Source organism: Rhinatrema bivittatum, chromosome 11 (assembly GCF_901001135.1).
Source record: "Rhinatrema bivittatum chromosome 11, aRhiBiv1.1, whole genome shotgun sequence".
Classification (NCBI taxonomy): Eukaryota; Metazoa; Chordata; class Amphibia; order Gymnophiona; family Rhinatrematidae; genus Rhinatrema; species Rhinatrema bivittatum.
The window spans coordinates 27,758,817-27,784,248 of NC_042625.1; the positions used below are offsets into that span (position 1 = coordinate 27,758,817).

The 25,432-nt window shown below is 42.0% G+C and overlaps 1 long non-coding RNA gene across 1 annotated transcript in view; it reads right to left on the minus strand.

The window, feature by feature from the left end:
- LOC115073165 overlaps positions 1–24,824 on the minus strand; it is a 423,208-nt gene extending 398,384 nt beyond the window's left edge. The window contains exons 1-2 of the long non-coding RNA XR_003851940.1: positions 24,569–24,824; positions 23,366–23,515 (exon numbers count right to left, since the gene is read on the minus strand). This is a non-coding gene — a long non-coding RNA (uncharacterized LOC115073165). The remainder of the gene's footprint in view (positions 1–23,365; positions 23,516–24,568) is intronic.
- Between the last annotated feature and the right edge of the window lie 608 nt (positions 24,825–25,432).

The window sequence follows — 25,432 nt, forward strand, 5'->3', positions numbered from 1 at the left end:
TCCACTGTCTTTACAATCCCTCAGAGTCCCTGGTGTGTCCTTTCTGCAGCAGAGGTATTTTGGGAGACACTTTTTGCCACCCGAAGCAGCTGCCTCACCCTGCCCAATGATGGAACCGCACCTGCCTGTATCCTCCATGTTCTGCTCGTCCATATATAATGGAGAGGAAGTGTAGTCTAGAATTTAGATCAATAAGCTCCCGTGAAGGAACACGAAAGTCTTGAGCGCTCCAGTTGTACTTTTCCAATAACGTTCTGCGTGAACTTGAGTAACTTATCACTTTATACCTCAATTTATGCAAATTTGACAAGGTAATAACAACAACATATCTTCTCTTCCTCCTTTGTGAGTGGTCAAACAGATCAAGCATAAAAACTGGTATTCAAGGATCTTACGTTAAACGTGGTTGGATGATTTTTTTTTCCTCTGAATTTAACTATTCTAAATTGTGTTGTATCTTGATCAGGATGAATAACTATCTAAATCCAAAATCTTTTTTAGTATCTAGTTATAGAGCAATCCTTTTTTTATCCTCCTTGCCAAATAAGCATTTTTGACTGTTTGAGGGTCAGAATATTTTGTTTGCCCAAAAGCCTGAATCTGCTCTTGCTGACTGTGTGTTGATCTGCATACTATAAAAAACTTTGGTAGGCACGGTTAATTATAATTCTAAGCTTAATACCATTATTTTCAAAGCGTCTTATGCGCATACAACCTTGTTTCGTACACAGACACGCAGCTATGAAAATCAGTTAGGGGTTGTACATGCAAAAGTACACATGAAACAGAAATTGGTGCACACTTTACCCGCTCTAGCAAGAGGCATGTGTATGGGCTCAGTCAGGGTGGGGAAAGCATTTAAGTGTATACTTTTGATTTTCTAAAGTATAAGGTGAAATTTAAAAGCCTGGCCCATGCATCAATTAAGGGAGGTGCGCACGAATCGGGTATACACGCACCCACCGTATTCACAAAATTCAGAGATGTGCGAACCAGGGCTGAATCCTCCGGCGAGCCGGTGTGCGCAAAGCAGGCGTAACTCAGCGAGATAAGGTGGGGGGGGGGGGGATTTAGGTAGGGCTGGGTGCAAAAAAAAAGTTCCCTCCAAGGCCGCGTTCTTTACCTTTATTTTTTATCACACTTAAGTTTTAAGTTAAAGAATTACAGTATATCGCATATATGGATAGCCCATAAAGGGAATTTCAATACACACTACATATAGCTTATAATATTTTGAATCATGTACCTGAACAACTTCGGCACCCTCTGGTTAAAGTAAAATCTATTTCAAATGTATTCATGTGCCTATTTGTAAACCGTTGTGATGGTATATCACTAAACGACGGTACAGAAAAGTTTTTAAATAAATAAATAAATACATTTCGGCCTTGGGTAGCGTGCACAAATGTACCCCGCACGCTTAAAATTTAAAATCAGCCTCTTACTGTATAGGGACAACCTGAAAATTTTCAGAGAGGACATTTAGTCCTACACAGGCTGTTATAAATTACCCTCCCTATGTTCTGTGCAGCCTTATCACGACTGAGGGATAATCTGTACACAGGGCTGGTGCAACCCACTATACAAATCCTGCACATGCACAAGGCAGCAGCCCGAAGGGGGTGGCAACCTGGGGTGTGGCAGCCTGGAGGACACAGTCAAGAGGAGACTACAGGCTGCCCCAACCTACCTGGCCACCAAGATGAAGACGACAAGAAAATGCGGACAAGAAAATGAGGCCGTGGACCACCTGATGGATTCCAACCCGATGGATGGCTGAGATGAAGAAGAGATCACTGGCCAAGTGGTGGAGAAGATGAGGCCGTGAGCCACATAGTAGACCTTAACCAGCTGGGTGGCTGACATGAAGATGGGGCTGTCGGCCATTTGGCAAATCCCACCCTGTTGTGCGGTGAAGAAGAGGTTGCTGCTGGCCACCCATACTCCAACCCTAGTGTAAAATATCCTGGGACCCAGTTCAAAGTCTCTGACCAAGATGCGTCTCCCTCATAGAATTTGCATTGTACTGGAGGGGTGTCACTTATTCTTTATTGATTTGTTTTAGAATTTACTTGTTAGAAGAGCTGGATTTGGTTGGCTGATTTGACTTTTTCTGCTGCATCATTAATTCTCATGTATAGGGCATGCTCATCAGCCCAGAGGCTTTACATTAGGTGAATATGATATTTAATGGTTTCAAATTTCAAAGAATGTGCTTTTAGGTATATTTTGAGAGTAGATTACTATTAATTTTCCATGGGGACAGTCCACCAGATAACCACCGCCCCCCTACAAATGAGCTACTTGCCCACTATTCACACCACAGGGAAGAAATGTGCCCCCCAGAAATCTGGTAGCTTTACTTTAACCTCACCACACCTGTAAACGATGTTCAGACACAAGAAGGTGAATTTTAAAAGTGATACACATGGCAAAACTGAGAGACGCACGCACATGTATCACTTAAGCACACCCGGTCCGATTTTATAAAGCTGGCACACAGGCACAGAAGTACTGATGCGTTAATCTCTCGCATTGGGGAAAAAAGGGGCAGAATGTAGATGGAGAATGGGCATTCCGGGGCGTACATCCAAGTCCATTTCAGCACAAAGTTACTTCTGCTATTGATGAGATGCAAGTCTGAATAAAACTATTTCATACTAGGCGTCATCAGAAAAATGTAATAAAACATTTTAACCGTCTTCTGCCTTATATATAATCACTGGTCTATAGAATTGCCCCACTTTGTTGTTTTTTAAATTTTTTGCAATTAAAATGTATTATATCAATTCAAAAATAGTCCAACAACTTATGTTATACAGAGTCAATCATTTATTTATTTATTTAGAACTTTTCTATACCGATTTTCCAGTAACAGAATTACTGATCAATTCGGTTTACATTTTGAACAATAACAACAGTGACAAGTAAATGTCTTACAAGGAACAGGAAGAAAATAACTTGGAAATAATATGTGGGTTGATAACATAAAAAGTACTATATACAAAGCCTAAAGGTGGGTAGAGGCACTAAACAATGGCGTGGGACTGTCAAGAGGGTGGGTATTGGGTTTTGGACTGCCAAGGAGTTGGAGATTGTTGGAAGAATTCTTTTGGTATTCCTTGTGTAATTTTTTGGGGTATTCTTTGGGGTTTCAAAGAAGTTCCAGAGCTGAACTTGGATAGTTCTTGTGTAATTCTCTTGTTGGTTGTTAAAAATAAATTGAGGTTCTTATATAGCTCTCTTGTAGGATGAATGAGAATATCCTAGAGGGGTCCTTGGCAGATATTATTCAGCAGGCTGATGTTATGGAAAAGCTTGATGGAAGAGCCACGTCTTAAGTTTTTTTTTGAAAATAATGGGGCATTGTACTGATTTGAGTTCTGATGGGAGACTATTCCAGAGTTTGGGACCAGCTGTGGAGAATGCTCTTTTGCTTAACGTTGATTTCATTGGTGGAGTTTGGAGGTTGTTTCTGTAGGCTTGTCTCACTGGTCTAGTAGATGTGTGGAGTTGTAAAGGGATTTTGAGCTCAAGTGGTGTTAGGTTATGTAGTGCTTTGTGTATTGTTGAGAGCATTTTGAAGCGTATTCTGAAATTGACGGGCAGCCAATGTAGGTTTTTTAAGATTGGTGAGATGTGGTCTCTTTTGTTAGTCTTGGTTAGAATCCTTGCCGAAGCGTTTTGCAACATCTGTAATGGTTTTAAGGTGTTTGCGGGGAGGCCCACTAGAAGAGCGTTGCAATAATCTATTTTCGTGAGAATGATTGCTTGTAGAACCAGTCGGAAGTCGTGGAGATGGAGGAGTGGTCTAAGTCTTTTTAAGACTTGTAATTTGAAGAATCCATCCTTTACTATATTGTTGATGAGAGCTCTATAATTCATTTGGTTGTCAAGTATGACTCCAAGATTTCTGACTTGTGGTGAAAAAGTTAGTTGAGGAACGAGGTTAGTGATGGGAAGTGAGTATGTTCCATCTTGAGAAATGATTAGGTATTCAGTTTTGTTTTGATTAAGAATAAGATTTAGGCTTGCGAGTAAGTTGTTGATGGCTTGTAGGCATGTATTCCAGAAGTCCAGAGTTTTTTGTAGAGATTCAGTGATTGGGATTAGAATCTGTACATCGTCTGCGTATAGATAGTGTTTGAGATTTAGGTTGACAAGGAGTTGGCAAAGTGGGAGGAGGTAGATATTGAATAAGGTTGGTGAGAGTGACGATCCCTGTGGGACTCCCAAGTCGCAAGCGACTGGTTGCGATTCTTCCTTGTTGACCTTGACTTTGTATTGTCTATTCTTAAGGAACGATTTAAACCAGTTGAGAGCTGTATCTCTAATTCCAATGTCTGAAAGACGATCTATTAATGAGTTATGATAGACCTATCAGCAGCATTTGATACGGTCAAAGAGGATGAGTAGACAGGGACATCTTTTTTCAAGATTCAGTAAGATGGAATCCGTTAAGGAGATTAGGAGGGTTTCTGTGCTTCTGGATTGGCGGAAACCGAACTGGGTTGGAGAGAGAATGCTGTTGTTGTTAAGGTATTCTGTGAGTTGTTTATTTGCTACTCGTTCTAATATTTTAGCGATGAATGGTAGATTTGCTATTGGGCGAAAGTTTGCTGGTATATCCGGTGAAAGATTAGGTTTTTTTAGGAGTGGCTTTATGATTGCCATTTTGAGAGAGTCGGGAACTTGTCCTTGAGATAGGGAGCAATTGATGATTTGTGCAATGTGTTTGGATATGGTTTTGGCGCATGAAATGAGGAGGTTGATGGGAATGGTATCTTGAGGATGTGAGGAAGGTTTGATTTTTTTTAGGATGTTTTCTATCTCTAAGGAGGAGGTGGTTTCGAATTCGCTCAGGCATGTCTTTTGTGATGGGCAGGTAATCTGTGGTGTGTCTAGCGTAGAATTGTTGTTGTTCTTGTGCTGCGCTAGTAGGTTTGGGATCTTATTCTTGAAGTAAGTTGCGAGTTCTCCCGCTTTGCTTGCCGCTTTATCATCTGGTATGGCTGTTGATGGAGGTTTCGTGAGAGAAGAGACCAGTGAAAAAAGCGCTTTGGGGTCAAAGATGAAATGGTGAATTTTTTGTGAGTAAAAATCTTTTTTTGCTTGGAGGATGGATGTTCTGTATAGGTGCATTGTGGATATGAATGTCGTGAGGTTAGGAGATGTTGGGTTTTTACGCCAAAGTACTTCTTTTTTTCTGAGCTCCTGTTTTATAGATTTTAACTTTGGTGTGTACCAGGGTTTTCTATTGTCTTTATTTGCTTGGGTGGCTTTGGTGATAATAGGGCATGAAGAATCGGCCACTTTTCTGGTGATGTTGTTCCAGGATAATATGGCTGAGTCCGCGTTTGTGAGGTCCAGCTTGTTAAGTTCAATGGTTAGCTTGTTGTTGATTGTCTCCTGGCTGCATATTTTCCTGAATTGGATAGTGTTATTTTGTTTTTTTGGGGGAGTAGGTAGGTTTATTTTTAATACAGTGTTGATCAGCTTATGGTCTGACTAGGGAACTGTGAGGCATGTGGGGTTGGAGGATGGAGAGAGATCTTGGTTTATGAAAATGAGGTCCAACGTATGACCTGCTTTGTGGGTAGGTTCTTTGATTAGCTGTTTGAAACCCATGAAGTTTAGTGCATTTAGGAATGTTTCACAGCTCGTTGAGTGAGGATTTACATCGACGTGAAGATTAAAGTCCCCCAGGAGTATCGCTGGATTGTCGGTATTGATGTGCTTAGTTATATTTTCTATTAGAGGTGAAGGATCATTTTCTAGGTATCCTGGGGTAGCGTATATGAGACCTATTTGTAGGTGGGCGGCTTTAAAAACTGCGAATTCTAGGGAGTGTGAGGATATTGTAGTTTTTAGCTCCATTCCTAGAGTTTTTTTTTGCTGCAAGGAGGAGACCGCCTCCTCTTTTTTTGGGTCTAGGAATGGAGAATATGTTATACGCGTGCGTAGGGAGTTGGTTGATAGTAGCGATGTCTTCTGGTTTTAACCAAGTTTCGGTGACTGCAAATAGGTCCATGTTTGTTTCCAGAAGGTAGTCATGTAGGATGTGAGTTTTCTTAGTCAGAGATTGTGCGTTCAACAGTGATAAGGTGAAGAGTGAGAGGCCAAGTAATTGGTTTAAGGGTGAGATGATGATGGGAATGAGTCTTTTTTGTAAGGAGTGTGGTGTAGCTTGTTTTTTTGTTGTGAATTTCTTGGCATTGTAGATGATGGGGATGGATGATACAGTCATGTTTGGTATTGTGAGTAGTTTAGTGTAGGTTATCTAGGAGTGAATTTGATGTGTTTCTTTGAAGTGGTGTTAGAATAGTAAAGTGATGTCCCTGGGGTGTACGTGCTGGTTAGAGTTGATGGAGGTATAAATATAATTTTGCTTGTGGAGGGCATGCAGTAGTACGGGTTGGTCATAGCAAGGAAACGCCAAACAGTCGCCACAGGATAATTTTTCTTCAAGAATGTCCGTCTCTCCTTAGCCCGACACAGGTCCGTGTTTCAAACAAAAGTTCTTCTTCAGGGTGCTATCTTGCGATCTTGTGTTTGACTTCATTTCCGGTTGGCGCTATGATACTTTGATCGCAAGACAGCACCCTGAAGAACTTTTGTTCGAAACACAGATCCATGGCGGGCTAAGGAGAGACGGGCATTCTTGAAGAAAAATTATCCTGTGGTAACCATTTGGCGTTTCCTTGCTATGACTGTCTCTGAATAACATAAATCGTTGGATTATTTTTGAATTGATATAATACATTATAATTGCAAAAAAATAAAATCAACAAAGTGGGATAATTCTATAGACTAATGATTATATATATAAGGCAAAAGACAGTTAAAATGTTTAATTACTTTTTTCTGATGACGCCTAGTATGAAGGTCTAATATATTTTCAATTAAAATATCATTGAGGAGGATTATATTGTTATATTTGTTATCCACTCATTTTGGTTGAATTTTGGGGACTTTTGTTCTATTGACTAAAACTATTTCTAGCCATACATAAATTGCCCGAGGGGTCTGGCTCAACTCGTGGTGATTGCAGGCTAAAGAACCAGGGGGATCTTGAGGACATAGCTCAAGACTGGGCAAACTGGTGGGTGAACTGGCTAAACTGGTCTTTTCCTGGATGTGCGCTGGTTATAAAATTCCCTCACTTGTGTGTCTAAATGCCAAGATTTCTCTGCTGCTCACCTACATGCTTAAAATTTGGGGCACACATACATGCGTCAAGCCTATTTTATAACATGTGCGTGAATGTGCATGCAGGCTATAAAAGTTTAGCACATCTTGCCGCACGTCCATATAAGTGCATACACGGGCACCCTCGCAAACATTTTAAAGTTACCCTCCCTGTTATTAGGAAAAAAAAAAAGAGTAGTCCATTAATGGCTCTACTAGAATCCACCTGAGGGGGGGGGGGGGAAGGAGTTTGGGCAGGGGCAGCACAGCAATCGTTTGCACAGGGCAACAAAACTGGTAGCACCGGCCCTGTCTGTATAGTAAGAAATAAGAACATAAGAACAAGCCATACAAGCCCAGCATCCTGTTTCCAACAGTGGCCAAACCAGGCCATAAGAACCTGGCAAGTACCCAAAAACTAAGTCTATTCCATGTTACTGATGCTAGTAATAGCAGTGGCTATTTTCTAAGTCAACTTAATTAATAGCAGGTAATGGACTTCTCATCCAAGAACTTATCCAATCCTTTTTTAAACCTAGCTACACTAACTGCACTAACCACATCCTCTGGCAACAAGTTCCAGAGTTTAATTGTGCATTGAGTAAAAAAGAACTCTCTCAGATTAGTTTCAAATGTGCTACATGTTAACTTCATGGATTGCGCCCTAGTCCTATTATCCGAAAGAGTAAATAACCGATTCACATCTACTCATTCTAGGCCTCTCATGATTTTAAACAGCTCTATCATATTTCCCCCCCCCCCCCTCCCCCTCAGCCGTCTCTTCTCCAAGCTGAACAGTCCTAACCTCTTTAGTCTTTCCTCATAGGGAAGCTGTTCCATCCCCTTTATCATTTTGGTCGCCCTTCTCTGTACCATCTTTTTTGAGATGCGGCAGCCAGAATTGTACACAATATTCAAGGTGCAGTCTCACCATGGAGCGATACAGAGGCATTATGACATTTTCCGTTTTATTCACATAAGAACATAAGAAATTGCCATGCTGGGTCAGGCCAAGGGTCCCTCAAGCCCAGCATCCTGTTTCCAACAGAGGCCAAACCAGGCCACAAGAACCTGGCAATTACCCAAACACTAAGAAGATCCTATGCTACTGATGCAATTAATAGCAGTGGCTATTCCCTAAGTAAACTTGATTAATAGCCGTTAATGGACTTCTCCTCCAAGAACTTATCCAAACCTTTTTTGAACCCAGCTACACTAACTTCACTAACCACATCCTCTGGCAACAAATTCATGAGCTTTATTGTGCATTGAGTGAAAAAGAATTTTCTCCGATTAGTCTTAAATGTGCTACTTGCTAACTTCTTGGAATGCCCCCTAGTCCTTCTATTATTCGAAAATGTAAATAACCGATTAACATCTACTCGTTCAAGACCTCTCATGATCTTAAAGACCTCTATCTTATCCCCCCTCAGCCGTCTCCTTCTCCAAGCTGAACAGCCCTAACCTCTTTAGTCTTTCCTCATAGGGGAGCTGTTACATCCCCTTTATCATTTTGGTTGCCCTTCTCTGTACCTTCTCCATCGCAACTATATCTTTTTTGAGATGCGGCGACCAGAATTGTACACAGTATTCAAGGTGCGGTCTTCACATGGAGCGATATAGAGGCATTATGACATTTTCCGTTTTATGAACCATTCCCTTCCTAATAATTCCTAACATTCTGTTTGCTTTTTTGACTGCTGCAGCACACTGAGCTGACGATTTGAAAGTATTATCCACTATGATGCCTAGATCTTTTTCCTGGGTGGTAACTCCTAATATGGAACCTAACATCGTGTAACTACAGCAAGTGTTATTTTTCCCTATATGCAACACCTTGCACTTGTCCACATTAAATTTCATCTGCCATTTATCACAATCCGCTTGTGATTTAACTACTCTAAATAATTTTGTATCATCTGCAAATTTGATTACCTCACTCGTCGTATTCCTTTCCAGATTATTTATAAATATATTGAAAAGCACAGGTCCAAGAACAAATCCCTGAGGCACTCCACTGTCTACTCTTCTCCACTGAAAAAATTGATCATTTAATCCTACTCTCTGTTTCCTGTCTTTTAGCCAGTTTGTAATCCATGAAAGGACATCGCCATCTATCCCATGACTTTTTACTTTTCCTAGAAGCCTCTCATGAGGAACCTTGTCAAATGCCTTCTGAAAAGCCAAATACACTACATCTACCGGTTTACCTTTATCTACATGTTTATTAACCCCTTCAAAAAAGTGAAGCAGATTTGTGAGGCAAGAATTGCCTTGAGTAAAGTCATGCTGACTTTGTTCCATTAAACCATGTCTTTCTATATGTTCTGTAATTTTGATATTTAGAACACTTTCCACTATTTTCCCTGGCACTGAAGTCAAGCTAACTGGTCTGTAGTTTCCCAGATCGCCCCTGGAGCCCTTTTTAAATATTGGGGTTACATGAGCCAACCTCCAGATACAATGGATGATTTTATTGATAGGTGACAAATTTTTACTAACAGTTCTGAAATTTCATTTTTTAGTTCCTTCAGAACTCTGGGGTGTATACCATCTGGTCCAGGTGATTTACTACTCTTCAGTTTGTCCTACCACATCTTCTAGGTTCACCGTGATTTTGTTCAATCTATCTGAATCATTACCCATGAAAACCCTCTGGAACAGGTTTCTCCCCAACATCCTCTTCAGTAAACACCGAAGCAAAGAAATTGTTTAATCTTTCTGCGATGGCCTTATCTTCTCTAAGTGCCCCTTTAACCCCACGATCATCTAACAGTTCAACTGACTCCCTCGCAGGCTTTCTGCTTAAGATATATTTTTTAAAGTTTTTATTGTGAGTTTTTGCCTCTACGCCCAATTTCTTTTCAAATTCTCTCTTAGCCTTTCTTGCCAATGCTTATCCTTTATCCTATTTTCTTCTGTTGCATCCTTCTTCCAATTTTTGAATGAAGATCTTTTGGCTAAAATAGCTTCTTTTACCTCCCCTTTTAACCATGCCGGTAATCGTTTTGCCTTCCTTCCACCTTTCTTAATGTGTGGAATACATCTGGACTGTGCTTCTAGGATGGTATTTTTTGACAATGTCCACACGTTTTACCCTTGTACCTGCTCCTTTCAGTTTTCTTCTATTTTTCTCATTTTATCAAACTTTTCCTTTTAAAAGTTTAGTACTAGAGCCGTGGATTTGCTTACTGTCCCCCTTCCAGTCATTAATTCAAATCTGATCATATTATGATTATTGCCAAGCGGCCCCACCACCGTTACCTCTCACTAAATCCTGCGCTCCACTGAGAATTAGATCTAAAATTGCTTCCTCTCGCGTCGGTTCCTGAACCAATTGCTCGATAAAACTGTAATTTATTCCATCTAGGAATTTAATCTCTCTAGCATGCCCCTATGATACATTTACCCAGTCAATATTGGGGTAATTGAAATCTCCCATTATTACTGCACTACCAATTTGGTTATCTTCCCTAATTTCTCTTAGCATTTCACCGTCTGTCTCACCATCTTGGCCAGGTGGATGGTAGTATACTCCTATCACTATACTCTTCCCGGACATAAAGCGCCATACCGCCTCCCAGATGCTCCTCTCTGTCATTGTGATATAATTTGTCTCCCGTTATAGCACTGTCCCATTGGTTATCCTCCTTCCACCATGTCTCTGAGATGCCAATTAAGTCTATGCCATCATTTACTGCTATACATTCTAATTCTCCCATCTTCTCCCATCTGTACTTTGTCATTTAGTTTCTTAAAAAAACAAGGAAATGTGTTGTGCAAGTCAGTTCTTTCCAAATCTGTGCTCAAGGCAAGTTACAGGTACAGCAGGGAAATGACTTGCTCAAGATCGAAAGAAGTATCAGTGGCTTCTCTAGTGCTCAGCTGGCGGCTCTAACCACTAGGCCACTCATCCACTATATCCTTCTGATATACAGTACTTATTTTTACTGTAAGGGTTCTCTATTAACAATTATTCTTAAGCTCATAGATCAACCTATACATGATCACAAATACATCTTGGATATATTGCTGTTGAAATAACCAAATCATAGGTATGTATACACATCTGCACATCTTCCTTTTATCTTGCCCTTTCCAAAACACCTAAGCAAACAAAACCCAGAATCAGGAAACAGTATGCACATGATGGCAAGAAAAAAACAAGAGGCCCATTCAGTCTGGCCAGTCTACACTGCCAAGGATAGAACCCGGTTGGGACCGCCTGTAAAATATCTCTGCTTAATCCTTCCAAGAAAATCAGTAACATATGCAAGTTTCTGATAATCAAGGTAAAAAGCAATAATAAAGAAACTCAGGAGATTGATAAGATGGTAGAATTTGTTAGACGGCAGACATTCTAATTATTTTCTTACTAGGCTTTTGAACAAAACAAAAATGCTTGTTTTACACTACAGCTAATATCAGTCTGCACAAATTTCTGTATGAAGCACCCCCGATACAATTTATCTAAAAGACACATTTATTCCACTTGCTGCCATTATAGTTGCACTGTGACATCCATCATTGGATAAATAACATTTTATTTAAAAAATGACTTATCTTATTACATTTTTATGCCATGCATCACAACAGATGCTAACAAGTCGGCCATGATGGATTGGGTATACGGTATGGGCTGGGGGCAGCCCACAGGAAAATAGAGACGTATGGAATCAAAATCAATGAAACTTATTTTACGAAAAGCTGCTCATGACATGATTGAATATTGCTGTCAAATCAAGTGCATAATATTTAAAGAGTGTCTTGGTCTTTGTACGCATTTTCTTTTTAAAACCATTTCAAAAGTGAAAGATGAGGCATAGGTGGGGCTATCTGTTAATTCTCATGGTACAATAAAGGCATGTTACAAGTGACCAAGAAGGAGCTTTTACTTAAAATATTCCAGGAGTGCCAGCGCTGCTGCTGATACCATTATGGCAGTCGTACAATTTGAACAAATTACTGCATAATGTAACAGCCATAAATGAGGAATGAAATATTTTGGCAAATCCTTGTTCTTAGGTTTCTTTGGTATGAATGAAAAACATATTCTCATCACTCTGTTAATCCAAAACCACAACTAATTTTACTGAAGACAAACATAAAAAGTTTTATTTACTGCAAAAATAGAGAAAGCATTCATCATTCCAAAGATACAAAAATGAGGTTTCTCATACTGCTTGAGCAAATGAGCAGGAAAATTGGGATCTCCTCTTGCTCCCCCATAGGACTCTCTCTCCTTTATGCCCTTGTTTTGACAAAGTTTTCTTCTCCTTCTTGGAAAAATAGGATGAAGAGCCTGGCTGGTGCCTTTACACTCTGGACAAACTGCTTTATCCTTGGGACTAGGGACAAGCAGATGAGTCGCTCTTGGAACCTGCTCCAACTGACTAAGGAACCCGATAGGCAGAAGAAGGTCCAAGCTACCCTTCCTACTCCAGGAGCCTGGAGAGCCACAACCCTTGTGGTCTCTCTCTTGATCTGGATTGGCTCTTGCCATTTGCTTCCTCTCAACAGATTTTTTTTCACCTATTGCAGAGCCTGTAAGGGTTACCACAAATATTGACAGAAGACAAGGCCGAAGCATCCTTCATCATTTGAAATGAAGCTTTGTAAATTATAAAGCTGCCACATAGAATATTTAACAGTAAGCAGCAAGATGCTATCTCTCTGGATTATTAAACTTCAAAAGCAATCCTGTAAATGATCTTTTGCATGTAAAGTATCCGCTCCCAGAGTTACTCCATCATAGATAAAGGGAAACGCACTACGCTATTATTTGTTGGGTTCCAGAATCTTGGTCCAATACCCAAGCACTGATGGGATCTGACTCTTACAATAAATTAATGCTAGATTTTATAGTAGGGAGCCTCAGAAACTTTGTCTCTCTCTGGAGGAGCCATTATCAGCCCTGAAAGATTTATAAGGAAAGCCTTGGACTGCTGTTAAGCTTCAATGTTGTAGTGAGTTATTCTCCCATACAGTTTTACTTTTGCCTTTTCTTTTCAAAATAGAGAGAGCATGCCCCCCTCAAAAATGATCTTAATAAATATATGTAGGGGGTGACCATTTTTGCCCCTAGAATGGTAACTCTGCTCTTTACAGCTTGTCTGAGTATCCTCAGGATGACAGAAGTCTCACAAGACCTTGCCCTAATGCAATGTCAGTATGTTAAGGAAGAGCCCCACTCCTCATTGGGAAGGGTTCTAGGGGGTATAAAACCCCCCCCTGCACCCCCCCCATTTGTGCAAGAGAGAGAAGCTGGAAGTGAGAGCAATGGTAGAGGATTCCAACATCTGGGACCATCTCTTCGCAGAGCCTATCCTCCTGCAGGGAAGATTCAGGAGAGGAGCAGAGGTCCAGCTCAAAGGAGGTGACTGGGACCCAAGGAGAGGTTGGCCAGGCCTCATCCGAGAGGAAGAAGAAGTTCCTGGTGGTCCAGAGTGTGAAAGGGGAAAAAAAAAAAGTGCTACTGATGAGCATTCAGATTCTGAGGAGCCCAGACAAGAAAAGGATTCCCTGGAAGCTGAGAGAGAGGCATCCTGCCTAGGAAAGTCCACAAACTCAAATCAGCCAGAGATTCCAGGAAAAGAAAAACAGGAACAGAGGGACTGGGAGGACCCAGGGTGGAAGGGAAACCTACCTGATCGGGGTGGGGAGTATGAGAAGCGACAGATTTATTGTTGGGTTGTGGACTTGTGTTACAGTGCTGGTGCATCGTCTTGTGATGTGCCAGAAGTTTGGACTGTGATTTTTCCTGCCACCAGTTCATTTTATTATTTATTTTTTTTTGTGAATATAATTTTTATTGGTAACAAGTAGAAATACAAAAATGTAAACAATATGACCACATATTTGTATAAAATTACACCTCAAAATATAACGTGGCCTCCATAGTAATTTGTACGTATTTCACAATAGTAACCCTCAATTCCCCATCCCGTCACATAGTCCCCCCCACCTCCCACCACCCTCCCCAAGCAAGTGCCAACAGTTCATTTAGTAAAAACTGGTTTTGACCATCACTTACTGGAGTGAAGCGTGCTTTGTGGAGTGGTAAAAGCTGGTGTGCACAAGAGCGGCAGAGAGATAAAAACCCTATGGGCCTTGAAAAGACACTATCTCCCCCCCTCCCGTGCAGGAACCCTGGGAGGTCATGGAGCCCCGTGCCAAACTGCTGATCGGCTGGGGGTCTGCATGTCACTGCAGAAAGATATGATGGTGGTCTCTGGGTATCACAAATTAATAAGAAACTGCCTAGGGACTCAGACTGCTGGAGTAACAAAAGTTTCACGTGTTATTTTAAGAGTGCCATCATTGTTAATTTGGTAGTCAGTGTCATATTAAAAAAATCTATTTGATAATAACGTAGATGTCATTCATTCCTTACTAACAGTAACAGCAGCAGTCATGGTTACACCTTCTTAGATTCTCACATGGCTCCACATGCTGCTGCCTGAGCTGCAGTGGAAAATTGCCCATCTGTTGCTCATAATTTGTGAAAGGGAACAGTATACATGATCCTCCTCCCACATATTCCTGGCTAAGACACCATGAGCAGCTAAGGATGTCCATTCCAAATGAGACAAACATTTGGTATCTCAGGAGTTTACAGAATGTGAAACTCAGATTAAAGTTGCACCCTGTTAGTAGGGATCCTCTACCCTCTGCCCAGGCCTTTTCAAATTCTGTCACTGATTTTCTCCTCCACTGGGAGGCTGCTCCATGCACCCACTGCACTTCCCATGTCAAAGGTCTTTCATTCAGAAACAAATATATCTATATATAAGCCTGGGCAGAGGTCAGAGATTCCCTACTAACATGGCACATCAAAGATAAAAGTGAGGGCAGTGTGCAACTTGAACGCTTAATAGAGTGGTGACTTACAAGGCTGCCTTATTGTTAGTCAAAGTACGATAGTATTTATATCATGACTTTTAGCAAGTTCCTGTATAGACCACACTAATGGCACCAATTTTAAACATTTATAGAAAATATAAAACATATAGAACTTGACGGCAATAAAAGACCATATGACCCACCCACTCTGCCCATCTGTCCAATTAATTTAGCTTTATAATTCTCATCACTTCCTTAGAGATCCCCTGTATTTATCCCAGGCTTTCTTGAATTCAGATACTGTTTTTGTCTCCACCATTTCTACTGGGAGGCTGTTCCACACATCCACCACCCTCTCTCTATAAAGAAATATTTCCGAAGATTACTCCTGAATCTACCCCCTTTCAACCTCATCTCATGACCCCTCGTTCTAGAGCCTCCTTTCAATTGAAAGAGGCTCATCTCCTCTGCATGGAAACCTGTGCGATATCTGAATGTCTCTATCATATCTCCCCTGTCTCGCCTTTCTTCTAGGGTGAACATGTTTAGATCTTTAAGTCTATCATCATATGCTTTAGAATGAAGACCACCGATCATTTTAGTAGCCTCCCTCTGGGCCGACTCCATCCCATGTATATCCCTTTGAAGCTGCAATCTCCAGAATTGTACATAGAGGGGTCTCACCAGGGACCTATACAGGGGTAATATTGCCTCCCTTTTTCTGTTGGCCATTCCTCTCCCTATGCAGCCAAGCATCTTTCTGGCTTTTACTGTCGCTGTATCCACCTGTTTGGCTACCTTAAGATCATCAGATACAGATCCCTCTCTTCCTTTGTGTGTAGAAGAATTTCACCTCCAATATTGTACCTTTCCCTTGGGTTTTTGCATCCTAAATGCATTACTCTGCATTTTTTAGTATTAAATCTTAGCTGCCAGACCTTTAGATCATTCTTTGAGCTTCGCTAGATCCCTCCTCATGTATTCCACACCTTCCTGGCTGTCCACCCTGTTACAGATTTTGGTATCATTGACAAAAAGGCAAACGTTTCCTGACAATTCTTCTATTACGTTACTCACAAAAATGTTGAAAAGAACCAATATAATTTTTGTTCTTGTTAATAAACTATATTTGATTGATTTTTTTTTAATATATATTTATCTTTTTCGTATGCACGTAAAAACGTACACCCCCAAGTTAATCACTCAAAAGAGCTCAGCTTTGTGGAGACTTGTCAAATGTCACCAACTACATGGCAGAAATGCTGTCAAACACTGCCACTGATTGCCTACCAGTGGCAAACTGCCAAATCCCTGCCACAGCTTGAAACCCGACCTTCTGCCTACATCGGGAGAGTCTCCTATGCTGCAAAGCTGCAGAACTACTGACAGTGTTGGGTCTTCGAGCTACATGAAATTCCATCATTAGGACCCTGATATCTCATCTCAGTTTACAGTTCAATATATATAAGCATGCAACGTGAATCTGTACAATTCAATATTATTTTGGCTATAACTGATAACAACCAAACCATGTGTGTGGCTAGTTGACTGGACATTAGACCCCAGAATGATAGCTTGCAAAGGGATTGTGCTAATTTCTCACACATTAAAAATAGGAATATTATTTACACTCTGCTTCTAATTAGCACTAACTTTAACAATTGCTGAATGTCTTCTTTTAGAAACCAGGACGGCCTATTTGTATGACACCATTCTATGTAAGGGGTACCAGGTAGTAATAAAAGAAGCTCCAGACACAGGAAAATCAAGCAGTAACCTGTAAAGCACTGGCTAGGATCGCCTTTGCTTGGGGGACAGAGAGAGATTTTTAAAAGGACAAATCTTTACCTGGATATATCAGGGCTAAAAGGAGTTTGCTAATTAAATCCGGAGCATGACCTGTCACCGAGTAGAGAATAGGTGGGCAAGATTGAATCAAGACATTTTGTATCGTGAGGCGTCGCTGCCATTCTTTTTCTTCCAATTAAAATGTTCCTTTTCTCGCTGCAGCAGGATGGCATCAGGGTTTGCTAACGATCTTTACCATTAGAAGTTGCAGCCCTCTCCAAGCTTGGCCCAGAGCCTAGGGCTCTACTGGTGAGTTAAAGGAGCAGTTCCCCCAGCTGAGCTAATAGGTCATGCCCCTCTCATTATTTTACCCTCTGATAAACAGGATATTAATATTATTAATTTCCTTAGGGGATTAAGATCACACATTGCCACTGTACCTTTATGTTTTGTGTGCTGTGGGCCCGGACTGCAATCTCTGTGAGCTTATAGCCCTATGATTATTAGTCCTGTTATTATGTAATAATATGATGGTAGTCATAGTTTTAAGGGTTTTACATATATATTTTATTTTGGTTTTTAAGTGATTATTTACATCTGCATTTTCAGGCTGATGGACTCTGGGGATGGTCTCCAAACCCTGACTTAGCGCTAACAAAAGAAAAAGAGCACATGGAGCATGGAGGTTAAAGCCACTAGCAAACCATTCCCTAGGGTGCACATTGATCCCCGAAAGAGAGAGGAACAAAACCTTTTATTTAAAATTATCTATTGCTTTGACAACTAGACAAAGCAACAGTTCTCAGCTTCAGTCCCTGTGACCCTTAAACAGCTGTGGTTTTCAGGATATACACAATAAAGATTCACGAGGTATAGCTGCACACATTCCCTCTATGGAGCAGGGCATATTTTGCATATTTTGGAAAACCGCAACTATTCATGGAAATCTTTGGAAAAAAACAAAAAAAACAAAAAGAAAAGGTGAAATGAGGCAAATTGTAGAACAAATGCAAACTTGATGGGTTGAATGCCAAGGCTAGGCACCCCCATACCGCTAAGCACCTCGAACCCCGGCTCCGGTATCCTGGACAAATATGAAAGCAAAAGCACTAAAGCAGGCAGAGGATATGCAGGCCAGCGGCCCACGTGCCTTCCAGGCTCGATCAGGAGCCAGGGCAGCTCTCGGTGCGGTAACCGTCCCTGGGCCTCTCCCCGCAGGGCTGCGGTCTTCTCTCAGACTTCTCCAGTGCATTTGGTTTTCCTCATTTACAGTAAAGTCAGTTCTTACAGTAATGAACAAGCCCGGCCCAGAAGCTTCCAAGGGGAGGGGCTATACAATAACACGTTTAACCACCCCTACGGCAATTAGTCATTTCTACAAACCCTACCTGACCCGTGCAGCGCTGCACAATGAGAAACAGTCTCTGCTCCAGGGAGCTTACAATCTAGCCAAGCCAAGTAATGAGACTTGGGTTAAAACTCAACAAAGCTGGGTGGGATCTGAGGGAAGGGAGTACTTAACTGTGAGATACCATCTAATGGGTGGATGCAATCAGAGGCAGCCTATGTGCACCTAAAACTCAGGCCCAACCAGCTCTGCAATGTATATTTGACAGAAGGCTCTGTACATTTAGAGGGCCTTTCAGTGATGTACATGGCACACCACCAAAAAGTCACCGATTTTGGGTCACTGGAGTTTCCTGTGCATATGCAAATTACCCATAAAAATCTGCACCATAGATTAGATTTGCAGGTCAGCAAAAAGCAAGAGGATAAACTGGAGGGAGATGCATTGGAATTAAGTCAAGGGCAGGCAGGATAAGGTGGTGAGAAGCGAATGTGCATAATATAGTCTCTTTCAGGCTTTTAAAGATGATGCTGATATGTCATTTAATTAATCAGATAATCCTAGGAAAGGATGCAGAGAAGGGAAAACGCTGAGCAAACAGGTCTACCAAAGTAAAAAAAAAAACATTTTCAGCCTTCACATCAGCAAACAGTGTAAATTGTTGCAGATCAAATATTTACACAGTCATTAATTTCTTCTGAAAGCAGCACAGAAGACAATGTGCACCATCTTATTTTACAAGGAGCACATTGCTCTGACATGAATACAAAGAGAAACATCAAAAGGAGTTTATGGAGATATGAATGAAGTGAAAACCATGCATGTCAGCACTATTGTGGAACTTGCCGCTTACACTGAGGAAGGTTTAGTAATCTCAGGGTGTAGCAGCACTGCAGTAACAACTGTGCGTGGTCTATGGTTGCTCCATGGTAGGTATCCATTATGTTAACGAGTATCAGTGTAAACTTTTTATAAGCCGCAAAAGTACATACATGATCATTGCATCTGATACACTAAAAAGCGTGACTGATGATGATTATAAGAAATACCCCACCAAAATATTTTTTTCTTAAAAAAAATTAATCCATTCTATTGCCTCATCTTGCAGGAATGGTCAGAACCGGCCTTGCTGCAAAGGGACGGATGGAGAGCCATTAAGCAGTGGCAGACTCTGATAACCAAAGATCAGTGCTGCGGGAGAAGGAACACCTATAAGGGGAGGTGCTTCTTCCTGCCTTCAGGCCTGCGAGGGCCCATTGAGCCTCCCAGGCATGCTGGCCCATGCCCTGGATCTTTAAGGTACCTAGCGACGCCTCTGCTTGATCACATCTTCCGGCAACAACTTGCACAGCTTAATTGTACGCCGAGTGACAAAACGCAGTCCTCAATTTGTTTTAAATGTTCTACTTACTAGTTTCATGGGAGCATCCCCCTAGTCCTCCTGCTATTTGAAAGGGTAAATAACCGTTCCCTGTCTATTTCTTCCACCCCCACCCTCCCCCTCAGCTCATGTATCCAAGGTTGAAATACCAAGGGGTTTATACACTAAAACACATACCATATACATGTACTCATGCTGCTAACACTCGCATTAGTACCCCCGAAGGCAGCAACCTTAAAAAATAGTGTGATCATGTTCATTACCAGCTGCCTATTTAAAAATGCAAATTCCTTGGTAATGAGCTCTCCAGATGGTACACTGTCCTCTCGCATCAAGGATGTGTCTCCCAGAGCTACTGCCCAGGAGGGAAGGGTTAGGTTGACCGTCATAGTTGGTGATTCGATTATTAGGAATGTAGACCGCTGGGTGACTTGTGGGCGTGAGGATCGCCTGGTAACATGCCTACCTGGTGCGAAGGTGGCGTACCTCATGAGTCACCTAGATAGGATTTTAGACAGTGCTGGGGAGGAGCCGGCTGTCGTGGTACATGTGGGAACAAACGACATAGGATAATGTGAGAGGGAAGCTCTGGAAGCCAAATTTAGAGAGAGGTAACGATGTGGGGCCGTTTGACAATAGTGATCATAATATGATCAAATTTGAATTAATGACTGGGAGGGGGACAGTAAGTAAATCCACAGCTCTATGAGGAAAGACTAAAGAGGTTAGGACTTTTCAGCTTGGAGAAGAGACAACTGAGGGGGGATATGATAGAGGTATTTAAAATCATGAGAGGTCTAGAACGGGTAGATGTGAATCGGTTATTTACTCTTTCGGATAGTAGAAAGACTAGGGGACACTCCATGAAGTTAGCATGGGGCACATTTAAAACTAATCGGAGAAAGTTCTTTTTTACTCAACGCACAATTAAACTCTGGAATTTGTTGCCAGAGAATGTGGTTCGTGCAGTTAGTATAGCTGTGTTTAAAAAAGGATTGGATAAGTTCTTGGAGGAGAAGTCCATTACCTGCTATTAAGTTCACTTAGAGAATAGCCACTGCCATTAGCAATGGTTACATGGAATAGACTTAGTTTTTGGGTACTTGCCAGGTTCTTATGGCCTGGATTGGCCACTGTTGGAAACAGGATGCTGGGCTTGATGGACCCTTGGTCTGACCCAGTATGGCATTTTCTTATGTTCTAGCACTAAGCTTTCAAAATGGAAACTTTGAGGAAATGAGAAAAATTGTTAAAAAAAAACAAAACAAAATATCAAGATGCAGCTACAAGGGTAAAAAGTGCGCAATAGCCGTGGACATTGTTAAAAAATACCATCTTAGAAGCGCATGTCAGATGTATTCCACACATTAAGAAAGGTGGAAAGAAGGTCAAATAATTGCCAGCATGACTAAAGGGTGAGGTGAAAGAGGCTATTTTATCCAAAAGATCTTCATTCAAAAAATTGGAAGAAAGATCCATCAGAAGAAAATAGGATAAAGGATAAATTGAAAAGTTAAATGTAAGACATTGATAAGACAGGCTAAGAGAGAATTTGAAAAGAAGTTGGCTGTAGAGGCAAAAACATAATAACAATGTTTTAAAACATATCAGAAGCAGAAAGCCAATGAATGAATCAGTTGGACTGTTAGATGATCGAGGGGTTAAAGGGACACTTAAGGAAGATAAGGCCATCGCGGAAAGATTAAACAAATTCTTTGCTTCGGTGTTTACTGAGGAGGATGTTGGGGAGATAGCGGTTCTGGAGATGGTTTTTAAAGGGTGATGATTCAGATGAACTGAACCCTTTTCCGTCCTTCCTTAATAAGTTATAGCCCAGGATGGCCATATACCAACCATGAGACTCACTGAACCATGTCTCTGTAAGGGCAACAATGTCCAAATTCTCCTCCACCATTATGGCCTGTAGATCTGGGATTTTGTTGCCCAGGCTTCGAGCATTTAGGTTCATGACTGTGCAGCTTTTGTCCCTTGTTTTGCTTATCTACACAGACACCTTTTCTGCTCCATTGCTTAAGTGTGGAATGTAGAGCCGATGGATTTGTTATTATCGTCTCTCGCTTCCTGTATTGCAGGGGGGTGGCATTCCAATGATTGCGTTCTGCATCTGGCATTCTGCAGCTCATTAATTTGGTATATTATGCGTTAAACAGCAGTTTAAGATTGGCATTAGAATCAGCAGATAATACTCGTTACTTGCTGATTTTAATTCTTGCTGGTTGCTAGTTCATAGACGCCCCCAAGTTTGAAGACTCAATGTTTGATGGAATCCCCTGTCTCTCCCTCCAGCACTCAGCATGAAGCGATATCCAATGCCCTGCCTGTTTCATAGGTGAAATCTAATTGACCATTGCTCTGCACCAAGTCTGCAATGGCTCTTAGTTTCTCTTACTGTAGCTGGGATGTTCAATGGACATCTTGTCACCCTCAGAACAGTTTTAGTTAGCTGCATTTGTTTACCTTCCTTTCAGAACCAAATGAGAATGAAGAGAAACAGATAAACATATGCATTAGGATTCTGCATGGGCCACCCATTCGCCAAGGGTTGTCTGGTTGGTTTGTTTGTTTTTTTTTTTTTGGGGGGGGGGGGTCCTTTTTATGGAAATACATTTTTTCTGCCTAAGGCACAGGGAATTCCCAGTGCAATTCTGAGGCTAGAAAGAGAATTTTCTGCAATATTCTACTTTGAGCTGTCATCACCAGGGACACCCACCTCCTCTCTCCTGCTGGCAGGCTACCACATTCTCTCATTCTGCTCGTTATCCCCAGTATGCCAGGGGTGCTCAAACAAATCCTCTGCCCCCAACCCCTAGCCAGTCAGGTTTTCAGGATCTCTCTACTGAATCTGCATACTTACATGCACCACATCCTATATATGCAAATATGCATATTTATTAGGGATATCCTGAAAACCTGACTGGTGGGGTGGGGGAGCCAAGAACTAGTTTAAGCACCCTGCAACAGACCAATACACGAACGATCTGAAAATACAGAGAGAGAACTAGCCCCTGTCCCCTCTGTGTCTGGCTGGAGCTGCCTGTGCTGCCAATGAAAAATGCAGTGAAATGTTGACAGGAGAGAGTGCGGTCTGTTTAAATTGCAAATGGCATAATCCTGGAGGCGCAGCAACAAGCAGAACGAGGAGTTAAGACCCCAGAAGAAATTCCTTAAAAGGCACACTAAAGTAATACATAAAGCTCAAGCTCAAGGAGTAGCTTGCTTTGCTGGAGCTCTGCTACATAATCAACATCATTTGAGCTTGAATTATAGTTTGTGGGAGGGAATGCGTGGGGATGCTAATGAAATCTGGATATTTCAAGACACTGTCATGGTCTTCAGCTTTCACGTCTTCTTGTCATTATGTACGGGCATTTCACGTACATTTAGCAGCAGCTGAAGATAAAATTAGGAATACGGCCCTGCTGGACTCTGAGACATAAGCACTTAATTTCCATACATAGGGCATCTACACACAGTGCACTAGGGCAGGGGTGGCCAATTCCTGTCCTCAAGAGCCCCCAACAAGCTTGGTATTCAGGCTGTCCACAATGCACTGCCCTCCTTTGTATAGAAATCTCGCTCATGCATATTCATTGTGACTAGGCTGAAAACCAGGCCTGTTTGTGGCTCTTGAGACCTAGAGTTATCCACCCTTGCACTAAGATGCAGGGTAACCCCAGGATTTTTTTTCATCTTTATGGTAATTTAACTTTCTTTATCCCCTAGAATAAGGAGGAGTTTTAAAAATCCACCCTACCAGCATCAAGGGACCTTCAAACAAAGCGGATATAGGCACTTACCTGTCCACTGTATGGAAGGCAAAGAGGTTTTCTTTTCTCACGTCTCCTTTTTAATTTCATTCTTGCTGGCCAAAGAAATCCATTTGACTCTTTCACCTTTCTAGTTTTCAAGTACTTTCAATTTTTGGACGGGTAAAAGTATCTTGCCCCCTATAATTAAACAAAAGGGCATCTAAACATCTTAAAGAACAGAAATAGGCCGGGTAAACAAAGAAATGTCAGTTTTAATAAGTCTATTGTCATCCAACTGTAGCCTCTCACCCTGCCTAGCAAGGACTGAATATAAAATAAATTAGTTTTTCAGTGAGCTCCCAGCTAAAGAAGCAATGACTCCCAGGGTGGTGCATACCTGGAACAGCCTAGTAACCAAATCTGGATAGAACTGCAGACTGCAATGGAAGAAAAAGCTTGGAAGGGGGTGGGGGGAGAGTAAGGCCCTGGGTGTTGGAGTAGTTATGTAACCCTAATGGTTAGAGCAGTGGGGCTACAGACCAGAGAAGCCAGGGCTCTCTCCTTGTGACCCGAGGCAAGCCACTTTACCTTCCAATGCCTCAGGTACAAACTTCTATTACAAGCTCTCTGAGGATAGGAAAATACCTACAGTACCTGAATGTAATCTGCTGAAAGGCAGCATACAAATAAAAACAATAATAAACAATCTCATGGAACAGTAGAAGACTAAAACTGGAGGAGCAAAAATGCCAAGTTAGAAAAAGCCTCAAGCTGCCAAGAGGAAGCAAGGTTAACCAACATGAATCAGCAGCAAAGCTTTGATAAATATTTTTTTTGGGGGGGGGGGGGGGGGGAAGGGTGGTAAGTTTCCTAGTATGGACTGCAGGTTGGCATAGCTACACTTTCCATCTAGGGATAAGGAGCAATATCTTGCTGTTGGTTAAGCTTGTACAGCTGACTGCTGAGAAACATCCTTAGCACACTGAACGGGCGGGAAGCGGAAGATAAGGGTAAGAAAGGGTGACAGCTAAAGCAGTGCAGAGGTGCTCAAGCTTGTATGGCTGACAGCTGGGCACATGCTCCGTATGGCCACGTGAGCAGACTGGGTGGACCAAATGATCCTTCTCGGACAACATCAACTATAGTGCTATGTTAATATTATGTCCAGAATAGGACAAACAAAATAAAAAGGTTAAAAACTATATTTAGAAAACTTTATAGGGCCATAAAACCAAGCCAAGAAACACTTACCCTTGCAGCACTCAGTTACATAGGCAAGGAGTTGAGAATCAACTTTCTGGGAAGGGAAGACTGGAGCATGCACAGTACCTCTCAGCGAGAGCAGAGTCCAAAGGAGGAATGAGAGGGGAACACTGGAGCATGCTCAGTACCTCTCAGCGGGGGCAGGGTCCAAAGGGGGAATGAGAGGGGAAGATTGGAGCATGCTCAGTAGCTCTCAGCGAGGGCAGAGTCCAAAGGAGGAATGAGAGGGGAACACTGGAGCATGCTCAGTACCTCTCAGCGGGGGCAGGGTCCAAAGGGGGAATGAGAGGGGAAGATTGGAGCATGCTCAGTAGCTCTCAGCTGGGGGGGGGCAGAATCCAAAGGGGAAGACTGGAGCATGCCCAGTAGCTCTCAGCGGGGGCAGTCCAAAGGGGGAGTGAGAGGGGAAGATTGGAGCATGCCCAGTAGCTCTTAGCGGGGGGCAGAGTCCAAAGGGGAAGACTGGAGCATGCTCAGTAGCTCTTAGCGGGGGCAGGGTCCAAAGGGGGAATGAGAGGGGAAGACTGGAGCATGCTCAGTAGCTCTTAGCGGGGGCAGGGTCCAAAGGGGGAATGAGAGGGGAAGATTGGAGCATGCTCAGTAGCTCTCAGCTGGGGGGGCAGAATCCAAAGGGGAAGACTGGAGCATGCCCAGTAGCTCTCAGCGGGGGCAGTCCAAAGGGGGAGTGAGAGGGGAAAATTGGAGCATGCCCAGTAGCTCTTAGCGGGGGCAGAGTCCAAAGGGGGAGTGAAAGGGGAAGATTTGTTTTGTTCTCTCTCCTTCTTCCTTTAAAAGTGGAATATAAAAGTTTAAAACTGTATTATGAAACATATTTATTTACATTTAGCTCAC